We start from the raw sequence: 14,975 nt of genomic DNA on the forward strand, positions 1-14,975 counted from the left end.
AGCCGTTAACTTACGTCCCTTGTCGCCATGAGTTTTCAAACCCAGCTTTATATTTAGTTCAGCTGAAGACAGAGAGATTCATTAGGACACATTGGAGAAGAGAAAGATTTTTAGCCAAAAGAAAAGATGTTTCAATGTCGTATATTTTCCAACATTTCAAGAAATGTTCTTGGAAGCTGTCGTACTGCTGAGTGCAAAATTTGGGGACCAGTTGAAGGTAATCATGAGAAATAAAATTTCTGGTAATAATAATAATAATAGAGCTCTTAGGGGAAAGGAAACCTCCCAAAGAAGACCTCGCAAGAAGCTGATTCTGCCACGAAATGAAGCTTTGCGCTCCTTGTTACCAGAATCGTTCCCTGAAGGTTAAACTGCCCATGTCACGTATGTGGCTTTGACTAGAGAGTTACACCAGTTAATCCCTAGGAATTTTCCCCATAATATTTTATGACTTAATTAGACACAGGGTAGTGCTAAAGAAAGACAAGGGATTGGACCAGTTGGTTGTGGGAAAGAAGGGAGCAGGGAGAAACACAAGTCTCTTCAAAAATGCAGAGATTTGTTGAATATATAATACTTACATTTGTAAATATATATTTCATGTTTATTTAATATATACAAATATGTGTGAATGCAGGTATATGTATGTGTGCATATATATGAGCATGTATATAAACACACACATATATAACTGTACATATATACATACCTTATATTTTATTTTTATATGTAAAAGAACTCGGGGTTTATACATTATTATGTAACCTGCTTTTCCCACTCAATACATAGTGTCTCCACGTCATTACATATTTTTCCATAACCTGACTTTAGTGGCCATGAAATACTTTATTGTATTGAATTTGCCATAACTTATTAGACAAGCCTCCCTTAATTGGACATTTGGTTTATGTCTAATTTTTACTTTTTAAGGAAAGGTAAAAATTGATGGACTTTACAGAGATCTTTATCCATCCAGGAAGTTTGCTATTATAGTACAGAGTGTCATGTGCAAACGGCATTGCCCAAGTGGATAACAATGGAGTGTTTTTCACACCTCACTAGTAATTTTTTAAACAGATTATTTGAAAAAGGAATAATCCTTTTGAATAACACGTAAATGGCAGGCGCTGTGAGATCTGGTTCCCTCGAGACACACCAGATTGTGCACACAGTTGAGTGATTAAAGCATGCCACGCGATGACGCGATAGCCTGTATGTTCCCTTCGGGAGGAAATGATACTCAGGGATGAAAAGTTTATGCTATTCTTCTACTCACTTAGCATTTACAAAAGCACTTGCTCTACGAAAAGATTTCTAAATGTAAATTATCTTACCTCATTCTCATGAAACTATATTATCACCAACGAAAACAGAGTTTCCTACAAACTTATTCCCCTGGTTTAACATGGCATGGAAGTTCTGTTCCTTTTTTGATTTGGTGCTTCCCTAGTACCCGCCTGATCTTCGGCACTTTTGTTACTCTACAGATTCGATCACATAACCCTCCCTAAGACTGATGAGCAGAGCTAAGACCATTCTAAAGAAATTAAGAATTGAAACGTAACTACAGCGCAGAAACCCATTGTCTTACTTCCCATTTCTTACAAACAGAATCCGAGGCCGGAATTCTTGAGTAAGCAATTTTGGACAGGGGGAGTGAGAGAAGCAAGAGAGGAAGAATAAATGTTAGGAGGATATGCTGTTAGCTGGAGACAAGCCTCCCACTTAGCCTCCGAAAGGCTGTGCAGAATTGGTCCAACCTTGAGTCAAGGTCAAGCACTGGCAAGTGGCTTCTTTAGGGATGAGGGAGGGGACAGAAACGTCACCAGTGAGGTGGCTCCTAGTCAGCAGAAGAGGGCTTCCCAGAGCTATTAGCAGCAGCCAGCCCCCAAAGCTTACCTGGATGGGCTACCAAGAGCACCTACTATGGTCCAAAACTTGCATCACTTTGATCCACTTCCATCTGACATTGAGTTTATGTCATCCAGATCCTGCCTCTTTAGGACTCTGGTTTGTCATCACTTTTGGAAAACTTAAACGAAGAGGATTGCTGGGACCATTACTGCACTCCTGAGGCCGTAATGCGTATTCTTTATCAAATTCCTCTGCCACCTGTTCTGGGTTCCCTTCTCTGGCTAGTTGATCAGCGTGTCCCGCCTCGTGGACCCAAGCTTTCACTCCTGAGACGTCTGAGTCTGGATATCCGTGCCCTCAGCAGTCCTCGTTCTTGTATTTGTCCGTTTACAGTTATAACAGGATACAGAAATAACCACGTGAGCGATTCTATCATCTCCATGTTACCGGGGAGCCCAGCTCTGTCACAGCTTCTCCTCTCATCACCGCGTCCTACGGGGAGAACTACCCTTGAGCTCGCAGTGGACGGTGTTGGTGACTCACTCACCTGCACGTGTCTTGTTGCCTCTGGGAACTATCTAGGAAGAAAGTCACCTGCTAGGTGTTCTGAACTTACACCGTAGATCCGTTACAGCGTGCCTACTTTTTGGAGCACTTTGACTCCTTCTTCCACAGTTTTCCATGGTCTCTACGGAATATGGGCTATTGCTTCTTCCCCTACTGAGCCACCCAGGAGTGTATGAGACCCTTTTCCCAGGGAACTTGCCAGGTGTTAAGCCCTATGCCACAGTACAGGTCTCCACAGTGACACTCTTGTCCTTACCTAGATGGGCCTCTGGAACAGCCCCTCAGATCCACACCCAGGCCTTCTCCCCTGCTTCCTTCTGGAACGTGTTTTTCAGGGATCGCCGTGTTTTTGGTGCACGATTGCTGTCCCCCGTCAGCAAACAGGACAAACATTTTAAAAGATCAGTTTTATTGAGGTATAATTGACGTAAAATCGCATATTTTTAAAGAGGACAGTTGAATAACTTTTTTAAGGTAAGAAGCAGATTTAATAATATCACCTGCAAAGAGGTTGCAGGAAAATGGGTTGCGAGAGGATGGTCACATCCCAGGTCTCGGCGATTCCTGGGTTGGGCTGCCAAGGGAGGGTCCTTGGCTGCGTGCAGGAAAGAATGAAGCCACAGTAAAATGAAAGCAGAGAAGCACACTCCATGGGCAGAATGTGGTCCATCTCAGAAGGGGAGAGCCCAGTTTAATAGGTTTTGACACATAGATAAACCTGAGAAGCTCTCAGCACAGTTAAGATAGTGAGAACATATCAACCACACTCAGAGGTATCCTCTCTCCTGCCTGTGACCCCCGCCCCACATACTCCCGGGCTCCTAGGTCACCACTGTCTGCTTTCTCTGACTGTAGTTTGTATGTTCTACAGTTTTACATAAACAGAACCATGTAACCTGTACTTCTTTTTGTCCGGCTTCTCTCACTCAGCGTAATTAGTTTAAGAATCACCTGTGTTGCCACGTGTATCAGAAGTGCATACTTTTTTACTGTTGACTATTTAAGTATTCTATTCAATGTATAACCACTGTTTACACACGGAATTGGATATATTTGTCCCCAAACTACCGTGTGCCTGTAATACAGGTTACCATTTGTATGTATCAATAATCTCATTAGGTATTACATAAACAGATGAAATTTAACAAAATAGAAGAATTTTTTTCTCTGGAAACAAACTATAACACCTTGGAAAGAATAGATGAAAGAAAGTTGCCTGAAAATATTGCTTCTAAATTAGGAATGGGCAGAGGAACATAGCATGCAGGGAACAAACTGTAGGTTTTAGGGGTCTCCTCTGCACAGTCTCCTTTCAAGTCCAGGGGAGGCCCAACCAATGTGTTTTTGTAAAATTTGTGAAAGTAAAAGATTTCAATTTCAATTGATGAAGGCCTGTGTGTTCCTCTCCACTTTACCTTCAGGGATGCTTCGCCTGTAACTGCGGGGTGTTGGGATGGGCAGATACCAAGTTGCGGCTAAGGGGTTGCTGAGTGAGCTGGGGGTGCATTCACTTGGGTTTCATGCAGTATATCTGTGTGGCTTGAAGTCAGATTTCTTTTGTTATTGCGAAGTATCCTGCTGTAAGAGTGGCTTCCCAGAAGAGCAGTACAGTCGTTGTATGGACTCACCAGCCAGCAGCTGGTCTGTAGAAAGTCTTCCAAATCCTTGGACCTGGCAAAACTCACAAAACCCCACAATAACAAGAGCATACCAAAAATCTGGTTAATGTGTGTTGTCAATTCAGAGAATATTAAGATTAATCACTATTCCAGAAAACTCAAACAATCCATCTGAATTTGATAGCAAACCTAAAATGTTTATGTCATTACCAGTAATGAACTGTAAAGCTAAAAGCTCAATAATAAAAACAAAGTTTCCATCAGTAATTCTAGAGGAAAGATAAAGTGATCTTTCTGTTCTCTTTGTAATCAGTGACATTACGATGGTTTTGTCATAAAGAAAAGCAGTCAAAATTAGGCAGCCTAAAAGGGAACCAAGAATAGAGTTATGTCAAACAGTTGATTATTACAAAATTATATTTGGACAATTGTGTGATTTTGCGGTAGTTATTAGTTCTTTGAAAAATTTTATTTCGTTGTGATTACTTTTCTCCTTCTAAATAAATATTCACTTTCTTACCTAACTTTTTTTTCACAAATTTGTATTATTTTTCATAAACAGATCACACAATTATATCATTTTCAGAACCCCCAAACTTACATTCACTCTGTGAACATGACAGCAGTAAATGTTTGGAGAGAAAAATTATAACATTTTGAAGGCACCTTTATTTAGTGAACAGGTCTTTAAAATCCTCATTCCACTTTAGGTTTATACCATTTTGATCAGCAGTGACACTTAAAGAATAAGTCTTGACACCACAACATAAGTTCGGAAATGAATGTAAAGTAGTATATTGTCATAAAACAAAATGTCTAAAGTTGTGAGTGTATCATATTTAAAGATTCCCTGCTTTAACTAACATTAATTTATTGCTTCAACTGACGATCAATATCGTCTTAGATAAGAGCACATCTACTACAAGACAATCATGGAGTATTTACCATGTGATCCTTCCCGGCCATTTGACATTCCCCTCTCCCCCAATCTCCATCCATCTCAACAAACTCCTAAATAATCTAGGTAACTGTAATCTAAACACACACACACACACACACACACACACACACACACACACACACACACACAGAGTTCACATCAAGTGTGGAGCTTACGAATTGTCTTTCTTACGCTTCTGCTATATAGAAATTTGGAAACCTCCATGGATTTCATTCCATTCCATTTTTATACAACTTACCCAAACTCAGGGTAGGTGGAAAACAGATGACCTGGAATTCAATTCCAGGGCTGTCTGACCCAAACCCCATTCTACTCCTGAGGGTCTCCAGCCTTCTCCTAGCAACGTCCATCAGTCACTCACCTTTCAGCATCCTTCTAACCTGTTCACCATGACTAGGTTTCATTCTTAAACATGCGATGAGTTTGGTGATTCTAGATGAGCTGTGTCTTAGTCAGTTGGGGCTCCCATAACAAAGTACCATAGACTCAGTGGCTTGTCAACAACAGACATTCATTTCTCACAGTTCTGGAGGCTGGAAGTCTGACGTCAGTGTGCCAGCATGGTTGGGCTCGGATGGGGACCCTTTTCCGGGTTTACACTGCTGACGTCTTGTACCCTCACAGGCAGAGAGCAGAGAGAGGGGTCCCAAGTATCCTTTTTTTATAAAGGTACCAATCCCGTTCATAAGGGCTCCATCCTTATGACCCAATTACCTCCCAAAGACCTCACCTCCAAATATCATCACAATGATTAGGCTTCAAAATACTAACTTTTAGGGACAAAAATTTCCGTCCATATCAAGCCTTAACACCAAAATTGATAATGTAGCTGATAGCCTACCGAGGACCACCCTCTGCTATAGGTAAATGAGCTGCTGAGTTTTAGGGAGGAACTTGTGTTTCAATGGAAAACTGTGCAGGTTTTCCTAAAACTGGTTCTAGCCTTTTATTGCCTTTGAATTATTTTACAACTCTGTAAGCTGTAGGTGACTGATAGCAATGCAACCTCTTGTCCATAAACATACAGATTCATTCTTCTTCCTTCCCCATCGTGAAAAGGCTCCTTTTGTATCTACCCAATTTACTGCAACATCCCTTTACTCCATTTTCTCTTATTCTTTATGATCCTTTGAACTGGATGCAACATTTTATCAATCCCTTCATTATTGAATTAAATAAAACATGTGATATGTGTTCATTTTATATGAATCATGACTTCACTTCTTTTTGAAAATCATCCTTTAACAAAATATAATCTAACCTGTGTGTTTTAAAGAGAAATTTTATAAAATCTTCTTTCTGGCCTCTGAGTTCTCTCACACCCTTCCACCAGTCTGTATAATTTCTATGCCTAAATACAGGCCTTATTTTGCTCCCAGTTCTAACTCTTGGCTTGTACTGTCTCTCCTTTTTGTCAAAGTCCATGACTCTGTGACGGTTCCCTTTCCTGTTTGGAGAGGAGACCTTTCCAAATTTACTTTGCGGTAAACAGCTGGACTGTGTTGTGCGCTATTTAGTTGTACGTAAATATATTTAATTACTCACATCTTGCATATTTAAAACTTCGTCTTGTTCTTTGAGATAAGAGCCACATCGAATATTTAAAAACCTTGGGGAATTCTGTTAGATCCGGGAATATGCTGTGTGGTTTGAGTGACAGCTTGCTGCCTAGTGATGGGAACAGTAAGATAGGTGTCAGACAGGAAGCAGTGAGAACAGTGGCAAAATTTAAGAGTTTGATTTAAGGAAATATATTGTGTCTTTGTTAACAGACTGGTAGTTATTTAAACCAATTTCCTTCAAAGGCTGACTAACCAACTGAAACAGAGAATGAAAACTGCGCAAAGTGTCCTTTCTATAGAAGGGCTAAAGGTAGCTGAGAATGAAAGGAGTTCCAGTTCCCCCATATACACGCTTATTTTTGTTAATTACCAGGGAAGAGCCTCTAAATGTATTATGTTAGCAAGAACTACAGGGTTTTCTTTTTCCTGGCCAATTCCTGCTGCTTTTAAGGGAGTGTCAGTGTTTCCCCTTTTGCTCCTTCTCTGTTGTGCAGGCTGTCCCCACCTTGTCCACACCCTATCACCGCTTCAACGAAAAAGGTTACCCAGCGTGTTTTAAAAAAATGATGTTGTAGAAAAGTTGCTTAATGAAGCAAGCTCTCTAACAGAAATAGACTTTAATACCTTGAGGCTTTGAGCCAAGAAGAAATGGTGAGATGTATTTTCATGGCTGGTTGGTTTCTGTTTTTTTCTTTTTTTTAGTCAGATGTGCCAGTAGGAAATTTAAAGTGTTCCTCTTGATGTAAAAGCCTATAGCATAAGAAGCTATTCTTACCTTGTGTGCAAGCCATTTCTTTTTCTGAGAAGTCCATAAAATCAGGCTGATAATTCACTAAGTGCTCTGTTTAAATTGAAGTCTTCTGCTTTAAAGAACATCTTGTCCCGGACACTAGTCTTACATTCTCTGAGTTCAGTGACAACCCCTCTTTTATTCAACCGAGTAAATTTTAAAGATCCAATTGGCTTTTTGGAACAATTCACGACTCGGGCATCATCCCATGTAGCAAGTAGAGAGGAGCTCACAGAGCTGTAGCTTGTGTAGGCAGGAGGGGAGGGAAAAAGAGAGGGGGTTTACCTCCCTGGCTCTGGGGGAAGGGAGGGGCCATGTGGCCTATCACCTCACTGGTGCTGACCAGAAACTTCCAGACTGGTGGTTAAGACTGCATTCCTGGGGGAGGTTTAAACTGCAATTAGCTTAGGTATTGAGTTTCAGTTGTGATGTGGGCTTAGCACAAGTGACTCCATTTTGGACCCGTTGTCTCTTTTTTAACCTGTATTTGTAAAGCACTCTGAGTTGGTGTCCAAAATGTCCAACCAGATATCTGAGAACTTGACTTTTCCCCTATGGAGGTGAGAAATGGCTCATTGTTTGGGTGCAGGTGAGAAAATAGCTGTTGAAAGAGAAGAAGGGAAGCTGCAGGTGGAGGGAGAGATGGGTCTGGTTCCGTGAGAGGAAGGGTGCTCAAAGGAAACAGGCACACCTGTACGTCACATCACCGGTGTAAACAGTCAGGAACCAACCTCTGTTTTCCCTTTACTGAAAGCACTGAAAGGTGACTTTTCTCCATTTCTGTGTCATCAAAAGCATCAAGAAATTTGATTTTTCAAAGGAAGCTAAAACAAGATACTAAAGTCTATGACCATATTTCATAAGTATAATTTGATTTGTTCTATTTTAAAAATAATTTGTAATACACAAACCAGTTTTTGAAAAATGAAAAAAAAAACTCAACTCTCTGTTGTGAACAGGCTGTTTAACAGGGTAAATCCATTAAGATACCTCACTATAGACCACTATTCCCCTGGAAAAATTAAGTGATACCAATACGAAGAAGTTCTCCATTAGAAAATGACATGTTACATAGATATGGATAAAATTCTGGATAAAATTCCAGAAGCAAAGGACAATATAGCAATTTAGGAAAGCTTGCTTATAATGCCCTGCAGGAAGTGTTAACTGCCTCAGTATTGGACTTTAGTCTTAGCTTATCAGATTCACTCTTCCTGGACTTCCCTGGTGGCGCAGTGGTTGAGATTCCGCCTGCCAATTCAGGGGACATGGGTTCGAGCCCTGGTCCAGGAAGATCCCACATGCTGTGGAGCAACTAAGCCCATGAGCCACAACTACTGAGCCTGTGCTCTAGAGCCCGCGTGCCACAACTACTGAAGCCCGCGCACCTAGAGCCCGTGCTTCGCAACAAGAGAAGCCACCGCAATGAGAAGCCCGCGCACCGCAACGAAGAGTGGCCCCCCGCTCGCCGCAGCTAGGGAAAGCCTGCACGCAGCAACGAAGACCCAATACAGCCAAAAAAAAAAAAAAAAAAATTTTACTCTTCCTTGCTTTTTCATTTTGCATCTGAACAGAACTTCAAGGGAAGTTAAAAAGCAGACACTTTTCACTGCATGTGGTTTGCTGTCCTCTGTATACAGCAGTAGAGCTAAGACCTTTGCCTCCATTTTTTCCCAAAGAAGAAGTGAGTATTTTTTCCTTTATCACTGGAGCTCGTAAACTGAGTCAGCCATCTGCTTTAGAGAATGGGAGATAAGACAGTGTTACAATGTGAGCGTTTTCTCCTATTTTCTGGTCAGCCACGTAGTGTTAGCTTGGACATAGGGCTGCACCCAGAGGGGCCTCTGAGACTGTCTCCTAAACGTGATTGCTTGTGGATGTAGACTGTGTGCGTCACTAACCAACTCTGTGTTTAGAAACTGGAGTCTGCACCTTGAAATTGGCCACGGTGAAAGTATTTATGCCATAGACATTGACGAATGCTGCAAATCAGAGGTTACCCTCCCTGCAGAGGTTTCCCAACATACTATGGGCAGCAATCAGCTCTCTCTTCTAACTCAAGACGTATCTCAGGTGGAAATAGTCTATTTTATGCAAATAGGTTTCTATAAACCATAATAATTCTTGTTATAAAATTCTCTCTTTCCCTTTATTCAGAGGCGTTGCTTCTCGATTTATTTTTGGCCCTTCCCGATTTTAGTCAGTTGGCTGTCTTTTCTTTTTGTTTACTTTAATCTCCAATAATCCTGCCTATTCAGACTTTAGCCATATGTTCCCATTTCAAAGGAAGTTAAAAACAAGGTTTCACCCAAGTGGGAAACCAAGCTGTCCTTCTCAGAAGCTGGGAATTTTTTATTTGGCATATGAAAATTGATCACTGTCATGCTTTCACCATCAAAAGCTTATGACATTGGTCTTTCCTCTTGCCTTTGGATAAGGCCAAAAGAGAGACATTGGCTACTTTGACAACCCTAAAGCAGACTCCAGGAATGTCACCAATAGCATGACCTCTGTGACCAAACCCAGCAACAAGATTGGAACAATTTGAAACAATGCTCTATCATTCTTAGTTACTTCTGCCCCAGTTGTGCAGAGAGAGAGACTTTAAGAACTGAGTTATGCAATTGTGAGGGCTAAAAAATACAAAATCTAAAAGAGACCTTCCCAGGAACTTCTAGACTGGTGTTTGACAACATATCTGTGTGCCATGGCCAAGCTGACACTTGTCATTAACCATCACAGTAGCTACTGTTAGACTTTAAAGAAACATGTTTTGTATTTTAAATTTTCATTCCTCTCTTAAATACATGGACGACAGTCTTACTGCTGTGGGAAAGGAATGATAAGCTGTTTGTCCTTTACAGAAGGTGCTCTGGGACCCAGAGCCGTCCAGTTCAGGTCTTTCCTGACTTATGTGGACTTTGCAGGGATCACTTAACCCTCCTTGCCCGAGCTTGTTGGCCACCCACGTGGACATTGCTGAATGTGGTCTGGGGAAAAGAGAAAAACTGCTACTGGGGGTTAACGGAGTCCGTGATGTCTCTTCACACTCCTTTGAAGAAAGGGGCTATGAGAACACAAATGTGATTATTATGAGAGATTTAAGACTTCCATTTAGATAGAAACAGATATTTATGAATTTCTTCTGAGGGCATTCAAATTAAAAGCATCTCTGAGCTACTTGAAGTGCTGTGTTGGGAATAATAACTGAAGTTTTTCTTTAGCCAGCCACTTATACACTCTCATAATTACTATCACTTTTCTGGCAAAAATTCACAATCAGATACTGAAAAAAAAATACAGGACAAGATTTTTGATTAAGAAATAATAAGCTTGACAAATGTTACAACTAAATGTCTCCTTTTGTTTCTGATCCAAATTTTTTTTTTAATGTGCTTTTTTTTTTCAGACGTGGAAGAATGATTAGGGGAAAAATGTTGAATCTTAAAATTTCATATGTTTGTGTTACTGACCATAGAAAATATAGTATTTAAGGCTTATTGTCATGGTTAACCTATCTAGTGACATTATTCATTTTATTATATACAGAATCCTATGTTGCTTCGTACCAGGAAAAGTGGCTAAAATAATTGTCTGAATAATTCTATAAAAACAGATACCTATTTTTTTTCAAATTTCCCCAAGTATCTAGGGATGTGGGGGAACTTGAATTTAGAACCCACATTTTCAATGTGATTAATTATTCATGTAGACATAACTTAGTTTCTTCTTATGGCTAACAAAGGTAGATATAGACTTTTATTTCCCTGTGGTGAGAGATTTTAAATCTCATTCTTAAACAAGCTCTCATAAGAGCTTGTATTTATCTGACCGCCACTCCTGTTTCGTTCTATGGAGGAGACTGTGGAAAGCTAATTTCTCACTGCCATTAAGTACCAACATTAATCTGGTCTTAATTATGCCTAATTTTGTATAGACGTCGAGAGATTTGATGATCGGTTTATAAAATGAGCCTTCTTCTATTTGATGCGTCCCTGAGATTTAGAAAAATATCCTTCCATTCTTACAAATACAAAGAAATGTGTAAAGTCTCCTCACTAATAACATTCGAAGTACCTTTGATGATTTTGTTTACTCCAGGCTCACATAACTGACGACAAGATGATTGCTTTCAGTCTTGTCAAACTAATTCTCCTTACAGACTGTGAAGTATATTCCAGACTGTAAGCCAATACATCTTGCTCCGTGGGCTTCTTACAACTTCTCCTCCTACACTTATTCTCATTATTTTCTAACTTCTCATGCTAACATCCTGTATTACTCCACTCTACCGATTCTTACAACGGCTGACCTAAGACCTTTAACGTTCTTTTTCAGGATTTAGAAATAATTTTTAACGGAAATAAAAATTACCATAAAATCCACTCAGAATATGGAAATTAAAGCTATGGAAAGAATGTTATAGATATTTAACTCCATTATTTTAGAGTTAAAGGAACTGAGATCAGGAAATTTGTTAAAGATTTCTCCAAGGACAAATATTTAATGTCTCATTTATTTGGACCCATGTTCCAGTGCACCTGCTACTATCCCAGCGGGACAATAAGTAGATAGCTATTTATCAGTTACTAATCGATAACAGCTTACCACATTATAATCTATTCTGTTCAACAATCTATTCTTAAATTCAGTTGGAAAGTGACTGTTTAAGGGAAAATGTTAGGGAGTGTTTGGGGGGAAATATTAGAGGAATGAGATATTTAGTGTAGAAATTTGAATCTTGTGATTGAATAAATATATTTTATAAATAAATCAGACCAGGGATCAAATTCCATCCAGCCTGACAGTGTGATGTGCTTTGCTGACTAACTCTCCAGTAAAATTGGTGAAAATTAGTTATTAGAAATCAGTGATACAGAGACTCCATTCCAGACTGCTGTAGTCAGGAACCCAGGCTTCTCTCTCCTCCCAGATCCAGTTTGGAGGGCTTTCTTCCCAGAAGGAGTAGAACTTTAACTCTTCTCATCCTGTCCCCAGCCACCTTTGCTGAATCTCACTTCAGGGAAAGTACAGTTGAGGGATAAGGGCATCCTTCCTCTGCCCTGCCCCACTCGTTGGACAGAGGCTCTACCTTGAGTGCTGGGGCCAAGCTGCACTTCCCCTGGCTTATGCGGTGGTGTTCCAGGAGACAAGATGAGAGGATCTCAAGCCGTTGCTCCCTCGCACTCTCGGCCACTGAACTACAGCTCCTACAACAGGGGCGTCACTCAGAGAGAAGTCTGCCATTGTCCTCGCACCAACTCCAGACTCTTGGCTTGGACTTTGTCTTAAGGGCGCCAGGGAGAATCAGCCCAGAAAACAAATAGAATCTTTGCCCATCAGAATTGATCTCATTTACAACAGAGTGTGGAGAAGTTAGAACCTAAAGCACTGTCAAGAACACTGGAGGCTGTGGTGAAAGACACACGAGGGGTTGTTGGTAGACTGAAGACGGTACAACCTAGATTGTGCACTGGCTACTTCGGAGGATAGAACTAGAGAATAAAGAGCCCTCCTAGAGTCAGAACAAATATTAAAAATGGACCTTAGAAGTTAATCCCTTAAAGGTGCCGCAATTTGACTAGATTAGCTTGTAGAGCAGTTTAGGTCTCAGAGAATTTCTGAAAACAGTAAAACAATCAGCAACAATTAGTGGAGTGCAGAAGACCCCATGCTATACTTAGAGCTTCCACCTTGTCCTGGTCTGTTAGGTGACCACTAATTTAAAAACAAAACTGATATTAATCAGCCTTCCCTCCCTCTACATGACCCTCTCCAGAGGGCTTCCAGCACTGACACCAGTAGACCCTGATGATGAAAACACGGAGGCACTTCAGGGGAGTAAGAGAGCTCTTACAGTCACTTTTTACAGATGAAGGGTCAAGGGCTTCCTGTAAGTCACTCTGTTCTGGCAATAAGTGGAGTACCCTGTGTCATGAATGAATTTTTGAGATAAAAGTAACGGGTCACTGCTTTATAAATGAAAACCCAAAATGTATTTCCAATGTCAGCTATCTTCTCCTTAGCAGGGCATTTTTTTCCTTCAAAAAATTTCAGTTTTACGTGAGTATTTAGGGCAACTGCAGGTGGGTCTTTTGCTAGTGTTGTTTATTGGTGCACATCAGTGAAAAGGAGCATAAAATAACAGAACACTGAAATGCAGCAACATGCGTGGCAGACGCTGAGCAATCCTCGTGCAACATAGGAATAGTTTTTGCTGCTGATTTTATTTTATTTTTTAAATTTTCATTTTTTTAACATCTTTATTGGAGTATAATTGCTTTACAGTGGTGTGTTAGCTTCTGCTGTATAACAAAGTGAATCAGCTATACTTATACATATATCACCATATCCCCTCCCTCTTGCGTCTCCCTCCCACCCTACCTATCCCACCCCTCTAGGTGGTCACAAAGCACCGAGCTCATCTCCCTGTGCTATGCGGCTGCTTCCCACTAGCTATTTTACGTTTGGTAGTGTATATATGTCCATGCCACTCTCTCACTTTGTCACAGCTTACCCTTCCCCCTCCCCATGTCCTCAAGTCCATTCTCTACATCTGCGTCTTTATTCCTGTCCTGTCCCTAGGTTCTTCAGAATCTTTTTTTTTTTTTAAGATTCCATATATATGTGTTAGCATACGGTATTTGCTTTTTCCTCTTTCTGACTTACTTCACTCTGTATGACAGACTCTAGGTCTATCCTCCTCACTGCGAATAACTCAATTTCATTTCTTTTTATGGCTGAGTAATATTCCATTGTATGTACGTGCCACATCTTCTCTATCCATTCATCTGATGATGGACACTTAGGTGGCTTCCATGTCTGGGCTATTGTAAATAGTGCTGCAGTGAGCACTGTGGTACATGATTCTTTTTGATTTATGGTTTTCTCAGGGTATATTCGCAGTAGTGGGATTGCTGGGTCATATGGTAGTTCCACTTTTAGTTTTTTAAGGAACCTCCATACTGTTCTCCATAGTGGCTGTATCAATTTACATTCCCACCAACAGTGCGAGAGGGTTCCCTTTTCTCCACACCCTCTCCAACATTTATTGTTTGTAGATTTTTTGATGATGGCCATTCTGACTGGTGTGAGGTGATATCACATTGTATTTTTTTTTTTTTTTTGCGGTACGCGGGGCTCTCACTGTTGTGGCCTCTCCCGTTGCGGAGCACAGGCTCTGGACGCGCAGGCTCAGTGGCCATGGCTCACGGGCCCAGCCGCTCCGTGGCATGTGGGATCTTCCCGGACCGGGGCACGAACCCGTGTACCCTGCATCGGAAGGCGGACTCCCAACCACTGCGCCACCAGGGAAGCCCCTCATTGTAGTTTTGATTTGCATTTCTCTAATGATTAGTGATGTTGAGCATCCTTTCATGTGTTTGTTGACCATCTGTATATCTTTGGAGAAATGTCTATTTAGGTCTTCTGCGCATTTTTGGATTGGGTTGTTTGTTTTTCTATTATTGAGCTGCATGAGCTGCTTGTATATTTTGGAGATTAATCCTTTGTCAGTTGCTTTGTTTGCAAATACTTTCTCCCATTCTGAGGGTTGTCTTTCATCTTGTTTATGGTGTCCTTTGCTGTGAAAAAGCTTTTAAGTTTCATTAGGTCCCATTTGT

The sequence above is a fragment of the Phocoena phocoena genome, chromosome 14 (genome assembly GCF_963924675.1).
Source record: "Phocoena phocoena chromosome 14, mPhoPho1.1, whole genome shotgun sequence".
Taxonomy (NCBI): domain Eukaryota; kingdom Metazoa; phylum Chordata; class Mammalia; order Artiodactyla; family Phocoenidae; genus Phocoena; species Phocoena phocoena.